The following is a 10,981-nucleotide window of genomic DNA, read 5'->3' on the forward strand; positions in this document are numbered from 1 at the left end:
GGACACCCCCTCAGCCCAGCCTGTACCCTCTCCAATCCGGGACCCCTTGGGGGATGTCAGACTGCCAGTTTAGGCCCCATCCTGGGCAGTCAGACATCCCTCTCACAATCCTAGACCGCTGGCTCCTAATCGCTCACCTGCCTGCCTGCCTGATCGCCCCTAACTGCCCCCCGCTGCCGGCCTGATCGCCCCTAACTGACCACCTGCTGGCTTGGTCGACCCTAACTGCCCCAACACTGCCGGCCAGGTCGGCCCCAACTGCCCCCTCCCTGCTGGCCTGGTCGCTCCTAACTGCCCCCCCCCCCCGCCAGCCTGGTCACCTCTCACAGTCCCCCCGCCGGCCTGGTCACCCCCAACTGCCCCCCCTGCCAGCCTGGTCTGCTCTCACAGTCCCCCCACCAGCCTGGTTGCCCCACACAGCCTGCTTGTTCAGTCATTTGGTCGTCCCTCACTAACCCCCCTGCCAGCCTGGTTGTAGGCAGCCATCTTGTGAGGATGTGAGGGTTAATTTGCATATTACCTTTTTATTATATAGGATGTTGAACAAACCTGAGATGCTGGTAAATGAACAAAACAAAAACAATAAAACCAAACTAAGTTTACCTTAAATGTTCATATTGTAGCTCACTAGATACAGGAGCAGATAACCCCAATAGAACTTAAGTTTCTAAAAATTCTTAATTCCATTTCCATCTCTTTTTTTAGGACCCACTTTAAGAATAAAAATATTTTCACTTTTAGTGATATATACAAGTTAACAGGAATTCTGTAACATTTTACAGCTTTTGTCATCTGTAATTGAGTGTTTATGTTGTAGGAATGCAGCGTTAAAGAGTCAGCAGAGACATGTAAAAAAGGGAACCCTGAGCACTTTTGAAGCATTTAATAGAACTGGCTCTTTTTTTGTTGTTGTTATGATATGAGAGAAGGTGGGGTGGGGAGGGGGGAGAGAGAAAGAGAGAGAGAGAGACATTTATCAGTTGCCTCCCTTATGTGCCCTGACCAGGGATCGAACCTGCAACCCAGGTATATGCCCTGACCAGGAATCAAACCCGCAACCTTTTGGTGTACAAGACAACACTCCAAGCAACTGAGCTCCCGGCCAGAGCAGAGCTGGCTCTTTTAAATACCTAGTTTCATTTTCCAAAGTGGCTTTTCTTTTTCCTTGGCAAGATTCATCACTGGCACTGATTTTATGTTTATCAGTCACACTAAAAATAAAAATTTCCAAAGAAAACCAATGGGAAATGGGTGGGGTGCAGAATGGATACCAGTTTTCAAACACGCAGCGTGCCCTCAGGGCACTACGGACAGCAACTCCAAGGAGCTCCAATTTGCAGTGCTCCAGGGGAGGGCTGTAGCCAAGGCGGCCTACCTGGCAAACGCGTCCTTCAGACCCCTTCCACCAGAACTCCAGCTCTATTTATTTTGGGCTTCCTAGAAAGATTGCATTTGAACAGAGAGTTCCATAGCTTTAAGTATATTTGAAAGCCAAGGAGTCAGAACTGCACGTTCTTCCGTCAGAGATTGGTAATTTAAGAATAAGACTCCAAGTTCCACAGGAAAGCCGCCAAGGGGACAAAACAAACACCATCACTGAGGAGGAACGTAAAGAAGGAGACCCCGGGAGACAAGAGCAGCAGCGTTAGGGTAGCATGAGGGATTCTGGGTGGGCCAGTGGGGCATCCACACTGGAGAGGTCCACACAGCGAGACAGGCACCTGAGGCTCAGCAGAAAGGAGAGCAGCAGAGCTCGTGAAGTCTAACTGGGGATGAATCCACCGAGAGATGTAAAGAGAGAAGCAAGGGAAGGTTTGAAAAGGTCACAGAAAACAAAAAGGAAAGGCTCTGCCTCGAGACTGGACTATGTGGCTACTGAGGGCCACTTCAGGAGGAGTCCCTGACTCGGGGGTACTCTGTATCCGGGAGCAGAGAGGACACAGACTGGACTGGTTGGGGGTGGTATTCTACAGAGCAGAGGCCTCAGAAAGGCAAGAGGGCCCGAGTACAGGGCATTGGCCAGGAAGCAAATGAAATTTTAGACAATGGGTCCAGGCCTGAGGGGGCTGAAACTCTGAGAGAAAAAGGAGGTGACAAGGAGGTCAAAGATGGGACAGGGAGAGTAGGAAAGCCCCGCCACGAGGCTGGTGAAAAATACAGCCTCAGAACCTAAGATTTCACTGGTAGAGCTGATCTGGAAAGAACTCCTTTCAGCTAAAGTTAATAGGAAGCCAAGCCCTAGTCAGTTCGGCTCAGTAGATAGAGCATCGGCCTGTGGACCAAAAGGTCCCGGGTTCGATTCTGACCAAGGGCACATACCTTGGTTACAGGCTCTACCCCGGGCCGGGGCCCTGGTCAGGGCTCTTGCAGGAGGCAACCAATCCATGTGTTTCTCTCACATCAATGTTTCTCTCCGTCTTTCCCTCTCTCTTCCACTCTTCCCAAAAATCAATGGAAAAATATCCTGGGGTGAGGATTAATAACAACAACCAAAAAAAATAGGAAGCCAAAATCAGGGCAAAGGTCAAGGGTGGGAGGGGGCGGGGGTTGAGAGGGGAGCAGGTCTTCAGAAACCCTGTTGTGCCTTAAGGTCCCGGGTCTGGCTGCAGGAGTCACGGAGCCCTCCTCAAGCACTCACTGCAGAGGAGGGAGACCCACTCAAAAAAGGGGAGGCCAGAGGAGCCAGCCTGTTTCCCTTGTCACAGCCACTGCTGGCAATGGGGGTCTGGCAACAGAGCCATTTAGAACAGGGGTCCTCAAACTACGGCCCGCGGGCCACATGCAAATACAAATATTGTATTTGTTCCCGTTTTGTTTTTTTACTTCAAAATAAGATATGTGCAGTGTGCATAGGAATTTGTTCATAGTTTTTTTTTAAACTATAGTCCGGCCCTCCAACGGTCTGAGGGACAGTGAACTGGCCCCCTGTTTAAAAAGTTTGAGGACCCCTGATTTAGAACTTCTCTCAGTTCAACCAGGAGCCACTATGTGCCCTTCAGGAAAACCAGATGCAGTTAAGTCTAGGGGCAGATCTAAGTTTATTTCCCAATTTGCATACAGTGTTACTTGTAGAGAAACAAAACAAAAATAATAAATGTTAATTACAGTAAGAGGTCAAGAGGTTCAGGTATCATAAGTGACTATAACAATAAAACACCCAAAGTTTTTCAAATTTCTAGCTTTATAGCTACTAGACACCTATTTCTGCCCATTTTGCTCAATAATAAAAATGAAAACTAACCAAAAGGAAACCATATTACTGGAAAGAACACTACCTATTAATTTCTTTTTAAAAAAGAAAAAAGGATGTGTCTTTTAACAATCTACTTAGAAACTCCAATTAATATTTTACAAATTAACAAACTGCCTCTGGTATATAAACTAGATTTTTCAACATATCAACTGTCAATTCAGGAGTGTAATGATACACAATAAGGACAGAATGGTGTAAAAAAGGTACTCACTAGTACCCTAGGGATAATATCTTGCCTAACATACTTTCAGAAAAGCCTGACTAACTCTGGGAAACTACTAATCACTCTGATTTCCTTAAGAACTAAGTAGAATTTATCACACACACACACAATCAGGCTTCATGATACTGTCACTTCTGCAAGGGTTTCAAGATAGTCAAAAGTACCCCTGTCAAGACAGTAGTGGGGGGCGGTGATCAAGAGGTGCTCTAAGGTGACTGCCCTCCCCCTGGTAACATACAGTATTCAGGACACTCACCCTATGTTTACTATGCTAATGTAGGTATCTATACTAATAAAAGGGTAATATGCTAATTAGACCAGGCATCTTCCGGACAAAGCCACGGTGGCAGGGGCTGAGGCAGAGGCAGTTAGGGGCGATCAGGCCGGCAGGGGAGAGCAGTTAGGGGGCGATCAGGCCGGCAAGGGAGAGCAGTTAGGGAGTGATCAGGCCGACAGGGGGGAGCAGTTAGGGGGCGATCAGGCTGGCAGGGGAGGGCAGTTAGGGGGCAATCAGGCCTAAACTGGCTGTCAGACATCCCCCAAGAGGTCCTGGATTGGAGAGGGTGCAGGCTGGGCTGAGGAACACCCCCTCTCCCGTGCACTAATTTCATGCACTGGGCCTCTAGTTAGAAATAAAGGAAGAAAACAATAATAAAAGAAAAAACTTATACCTCTTTAGCCATTCTCATAGTGATTACTCATAATCCTTAATTTTGTCAACCTGCTTTCTCTCCACCTATGACTGGACACCTGTATTTCACAAATACAGTTAAAGTAATATAATAAATCTAAAATATAAAGCATTAATTATATGTTATCATTATTATATAGGCTATTGAGCCTCTTTAAATACTCACTAGTTTTCATTAATATAGAAATGGGAGTGAAATATGGCAAAACCTCTACTAACCAGACAGCTGGGGATGAGTCATTGAATAATCTTGTCTCTCAGATAGCTGAAGGCTTATTTACAACTCTGAACACACAGACTTTTTTGGTGAGCTGTTCTGGACAGAATGCTTTGACTCAGGCCAACATAGCACAGTAAGATGGTAAGCTAAGACCACAAGGCTCTCTGTCCCTGTCCAGATGAGATCCTGGGCCGTTGGCAACCTTTGCTTTTATGCTTTCCGTTTTCCACATGTCATATTCTGCTTCCATCTCTCTCTTTCATTCCAATAACTGTGTCGGAACCACACCTAAGGAAAAGGGTACCTGGTCCTCAGAGCTTTGCTGGACACCTACAAAGCTCTCCCAAGGGAGGTGAAATAGTGCACATGGTTCTGTGATCTTTATTTTACCAGCTATGGAAATCTTTTTAAAAATGTATTTCCTGCCGAAACCGGTTTGGCTCAGTGGATAGAGCGTCGGCCTGCAGACTGAAGGGTCCCAGGTTCGATTCCGGTCAAGGGCATGTACGTGGGTTGCGGGCACATCCCAAGTGGGAGATGTGCAGGAGGCAGCTGGTCGATGTTTCTCTCTCATCGATGTTTCTAACTCTCTCTCTCTCTCCCTTCCTCTCTGTGAAAAATCAATAAAATATATTTAAAAAAATGTATTTCCTCCAAAGGAAAGTCTGACACACATGCTGTAATATGGATGACCAGTGAGGACCAACTCATAGAGTCAAAAAGTAGAACAGTGGTTGCCAAGGGCTGGGGGAAACAGGAATGGGGAGTCATTATCATGGGTACGAATTTCAGTTTGGGAACATGAAAAAGTTCTGCACATAAATAGTGGTGATCCCTGCATAACATTGTGAATGTACTAATGCCACTGAATTATACAATTTATAAAGGTAAATTTTGTGTTAGGTATATTTTACCATAACTAAAATTTTTTATTAATTTTAAATAATGAAAATTTACTTCCTCATTATCTACTATGTTCTAGACAGGTGTAATATGTTAAATGTATCTGTGTTATCATTACCTAATCACTCCAAGGTTATTTTATAATGGCATAAGTAAAAATGAGCCAACTGGCTTCTTATGATTCCAAATTAACATATACTATTTTTAATGTGGAAAGCTAATGTTTTATAGAAACTGATCCATCAGATAGAAAACTAGCAGAAACTGAGAGAGAAGAATCCTAGTCTGGGTAGCAAAAAGAAATGAAAAACCAGTGGCCTTACTATTCAGCATAGCAGCCATCTCAAACACTTTAAAAAAAAAAAACTATTCAGGGTAAAAATATATATATAATTTGGAATTCAAATCAAAGTATTGTTGATTAACTATTTTTTCTTTCTAAAAATTTATTGTTATTTAAATATAGTTGGTATACAATCTCATACTGGTTATATTAGTTTCAGGTGTACAATATAGTGATTCAACATTTTTGTACCTTACAATGTGATCACCCCACCAATTCTATTCATTATCTGTCATTGTGTAAACTTATCACAATATTGTTGACTACGATTGACACTTTATTTTAATTTCATCAGGAAAAACTCTTGAGATGTTTTAGTAACTCCTAAATTTTTCAGCCCATCTCATGTTGTCATTCCAAATACGTGACTGTCCTGCACTTGCAAGTGACAACAAACCATCTCATCTGAGACTCTCCCCATATGTCATCTCAGACCAGAACCAACGTTCCCAGATCAAGACCAAGCAGCTACTCTCAACTGCCCTATCTGCCCCAAACTGGTCTAGTCATTAACCTTTCCCTAGCAAAAGTTTCAAAAGGAACCTATATGCAGCACTGTATACTGTGTCAGAAATGCCACCTTAGTCTCTCCCTGCACAGCGAAGGGCTTGGTTTTGAAGTTACTCAACTATCAAACCACAAAGTTCAAGAAGGACTTCATATCATTTAGCACAATAGACAGACTACATTTTTTGTTTTTCAATTATGTCCTTGAGTGATCATCTAAAGATAAAGAGGTGAATAAGGTTACAAAAATCTTCTTAAATAAATGAAACTAGGAAATAATTATATACACACCTTCAGGTGCCTCTGAGTTATAGGTAAAGGTTTACAATCAAACTTCTTAAAATGTCTGCAGTGAAGTCATCATTTTTCTATTAATAATTTGTCTTTGTTCTTATCCTCTCTCCCACTCTTGTAAAGTTTAAAAATGAACTTGAAACAATCTGACCATATCCTTTCTATTTTAAATCGTTTTCCAATGAGGCTAGTACCACTTAAAAGAAGCGTATAGTCATATCAAAATCCCACTCCCCAAAGTCTAATGGTTCAAATCTCCCCAGTAACCAAAATCCCCAGAGACTTTCATCCAATTTAACAACTATGTCTAATGAGAAATATATTTCTTCAATTATAAAACATCACAATTAGATAACAAATGCTGTTTACTGGAAGAAAAATTCCTGCCATAACAAAGAGGTACATTTACTGATTAAATGTTCTTTTATTCTCTCTTATTTTGAAATATTGGCTAACTGCCAAATAATTCCAGAGAGTTTCAGGAAATTATAAGAGAACATTTTTAACATAAAAACATTTAGCATTCAAATTGCCTGTCTATATAATGGTCTTCTGCTTTTTTGAATTGTAATCATTTATTTAATGTGAACATAACATGAAGTCATCATTAAAAGGCCAATAAAACCCAGCCAGCGTGGCTCAGTGGTTGAGCGTCAACCTGTGAATCAAGAGGTAACAGTTAGGTTCCTGGCCAGGGCATGTGCCGGGTTGCGGGCTCGATCCCTGGTGGGTGGCGTGCAGGAGGCAGCCAATCGATGATTCTCTCTCATCATTGATGTTTTTCTCTCTCTCTCTCTCTCTCTCTCTCTCTGAAATCAATAAAAATATATATATTTTTAAAAGCCAATGAAGCTTAGACAATTCACCTTTTCTACAGACTTTGGATTCTGCTTCAACACCACCATCCATAGCTAAGCCCAGACTAGTGACCACTGTGAAAGCAAAAGTACTCTACAGAAGCAAGAAGATTATGGATAGGCAAAGTGTATTTAAAGAGTATTTGGATCTATGTCCAGAGTTTACAAGGAAACAAATATCAAAAGAGGAATTATTTTTTTAAAAATACTTGAAATTTTATTTTTCAATTAGAGTTTACATTCAATATTATTTTGCATTAATTTCAGGTGTACAGAATAATGGTTAAATGACCATATACTTTACAATGTGTTCCCTCCATATTTCCAGTACCCACCTGCTACCACACAGTTATTACAATATTAATGACTATATTCCCTATGAAAAAATTTGCTTTTATATGTGTTTCTCATTGCACATCTTTTTAGTTTCAGTCTTAAAATATTAGTAAGATTTCAATATCTAACAATACAAAAGTTAAGAAATCTAAAAAGAGGCACACACACAAAGGTGGATCAATAACTCAATAATCAAATACTCCCTTGGCTGAGGAAGGTATGAATCTTGGGGTAGAGTGACCAAAGCCAGCTTAGTTGTTAGCCAATTGGCTAGCTTAGTCCCAGGAAAACACTTATTTCACCAAAGAGAATCTTTGACCTCTGTGGACTATGCCCCATACATCCCTACCAGAGGCCTGCACTGTTCCCAGCTTGCCATTACATAGGTGTCCTCACAGTGAAAGGCACACTCATAACCTCCGATCCTTTTAGCAGCAGAAACAAGGCACAAGAGTATTTTAAAAGGCCTTTGGGGGAAGGATAAGCAAATTGTTGAAGTACTTGCTTCAGTGAAGAATATAAAACACCCACCTTCCTAGAAGCCTAATACAAAAAGGTACCTTTATCATGTTGAAATTCAAAAAAATAAAAAATCACACCTGACATAATTTTGTTACCTTTTGTTTTTAAAGTGTTAATAAATATCCTGCATATATAAATCAAATTGCTGTCACTTAAAATGTTGTTGAAAGCTTTATACCTACATTCTTTAATTCACTGAACTTTTAAAAAATCAATTTTCATTTAATTTTCTCGGCAAATTCCTGGCTTTAAGGAACTGATTCATCTACTGACCCTAGAACTCTGACTTGCTGAGAAAGTTCATGATTCAGACCTACTGTCTGCAAACATACCTGTATTCCAAAAATGGGAAGTAACAGATTAACACTGGGCCTGTGGCCACAAGGACTCCCAAGAGCCACAGATCCAAACCTGGAAAGTACTGCTTCAGCTAAAAAGTGACTTTCTAACTAAGAAGTCTCCAAGGGCAGAATTTATAGTCAGTTTAGATAGTAAAAACTGTAAGAACTGTAACAGAAGCATTTAGTCATGGTGAAATGACCAAACTCCAGGTTTACCACCTGTTGTCCTTCAGCTTAATTATTAATATCACCCCCTTTCACTCTCAAAAGGGTCCTGTTTTGAAGCAAAACTCATCAGTGGAGATAGAAGTCAGGGTGGTTGCCTTGGAGACCCAGGAAGGGTTTACTGAATGGGGGGAAGTGTAAAGGGAGCACTTTGGGAGGCTGGAAATGTTTACACCTTGATCTGAGTATGGTTATTATGTAAAAAGTAAGTGAACTGGACTCTTTTTTTTCATGTTTTTATTGGGTTTTGTTTTGTTTTTTTGAGAGAGAGAGGAAGGGAGAATAGAGAGAGAAACATCGATGGGATTGGCTGCCTCCTGCACGCCCCCTGTTGGGGACCCAGCCCGAAGCCCCAGGAATGGAACCAGCGACCTCTTGGTTCATGGATCGACGCTCAACCACTGAGCATCACCAGCCAGGCTGTACTCTTAACAATCTTATTGTAAATTAGACCTCAATTTAAAAATTGAGATAATTTAAAAAACAGACTGAAATACATTTTTAAGTGTCTTTGTTCAAACAATGACATAAAATCACCCTAGATATAGCTGCCCAGATGTTTTTCCAAATGTATTTTAATAAAGATGCATACTGTGTGTGAACACTTTTATGTAGAGCCTTTCAAAATACAGACTGATTTTTTCATCTTTCATTTTAGCTGAGTTTTAGAACTGAAAGCACACAGAAATATAATCTACCCATCCTCTAATTTTGCAAATAAGGAAACCCGTATCTATAAAGGGTAAGAGACTACCCAAGATAAGTCAGCCAGTCAATGGCAACGATAGTAACAGAACTGTTTCCTGATTCGGGGCCACTCCCGTTTCCACCAGGCCGTTACTTTTCTGACACTGTAAACAAATCTGAACTGAATCTACCTGTCGCCTAGAGGATTTCACAGCTCTCTCAAAACTCGGGGCCAGCAGGCCCCAAAGTACACACACACAGGCGCACTCATCTTCCTCCTCCCAAGGCAGCTGGTAAATACACAACTACATTTTCAGGCACTTTACTTCCGATGACACCTTTCACATGCAGCTCAACAAGACAATGCAGGGACTGACAAAGTCCACCTTATTTCCTTTCCAATCTCGTTGATGGTTACTTGGTTCTCAAACTTCATCGCTGGTATGTAGGGCTCAAGAAACATGGCTTGGGCGGTTAACAAGCACGGCTGTCAGTGTCGACCCCAGGGGATCACCCCACTAAACACAAAAACCCTGCCGTCTCTGGCAGGACGGCCCTGCCCACTCCCAGCACCTTACAAGACCTGTGCTTTACGCTTAGTTTTAGACCCCAGCGAACAGCTGACATCTTGCGAAAAACTTAACATAACCTCCATCCTTTCCGCGGGAATTTATTTCTGTTCTCAGAAGGCGTTTCTGCTCCCCACAGAGCAGGCCTAGCTTCTCGGGGCACTGATCGCCTCTCCACAGCTTCCTTTTCAGTCTCCAAAGCGAGACTTCAAGAACAGAAATCGAAACGGTCACGGACTCCCGAGTGGCCGGTCGGGGCCCGGGCCCTGGCGAGCCCACAGCCCGCTGCGCGCGGCCCGGGGAGGCCCGGCTCATCCACCTCGCCGGCCCGAAGCAACCGGTTGCGGCGGCCTCTGCAGACGCTCCGCCAGCGCGCCGAGGCCACCTCGTCCTCCGAAGTTCGGACCAGCGCGCCCCCGGCCTCCGCTGCGGGTTCGCGCCCCGGCCTCGGAGCGAGCCCGGGGGGCGGGTCCGCGGGGGCTCGGCGGGCGGGAGAGCGGGACCCGCGGGGAGGGGCGCGCGCCGGGCCCAGCGCGCCGGGAACTTGGGCGCCCGCCGGTGCCGCCGCTCAGCCACTTTCCTTTCACGTCCCGGGGGCTGCCGCGCGCCTAACTGCCCGCGCGGAGCTGCCATCCGCCGCCGCCGCTCCCCGCCAAACATCCACAAGTTTAAAAATAATTAAAGGCATGAGTCACTCACTTGCATTCACTCGATTTGTAGTGACGCGTGACCTCAAACTAACATGCGCAGGACCGGCCTTAGCTCTGTTATTGCTTAAACACCATAATGACTTACATTGCCCTGTATGCGCTCCGTTCCGCGAGTACGACCTCTTCTGCCTGCCGGCGGTTTCGCTGGCAAAGTTGCGCCGCCGCGTCGAGGGGGCGCCGCGCGGTTCCCCGCCCCGCGCCGCCGCTGCCCCTTCAGGCCGCCGCGCGGGAAGGCCCAGCCGGCAGCCCCGCTTTTTTACCTGCCGGGAGTTTTCGCGCGCGCGCTCCTCGATCGCTCCT

General features: G+C 44.2%; 1 protein-coding gene across 1 annotated transcript in view; it reads right to left on the reverse strand.

The window, feature by feature from the left end:
* The window catches only part of SFMBT1 (Scm like with four mbt domains 1), an 89,759-nt gene extending 78,778 nt beyond the window's left edge, over positions 1–10,981 (reverse strand). The window contains 1 exon segment of the mRNA XM_023755678.1: positions 10,942–10,981. The gene's annotated coding sequence lies outside the window, so the exon portion shown is untranslated.

The sequence above is a fragment of the Myotis lucifugus genome, unplaced genomic scaffold (assembly GCF_000147115.1).
Source record: "Myotis lucifugus unplaced genomic scaffold, Myoluc2.0 scaffold_83, whole genome shotgun sequence".
NCBI lineage: Eukaryota > Metazoa > Chordata > Mammalia > Chiroptera > Vespertilionidae > Myotis > Myotis lucifugus.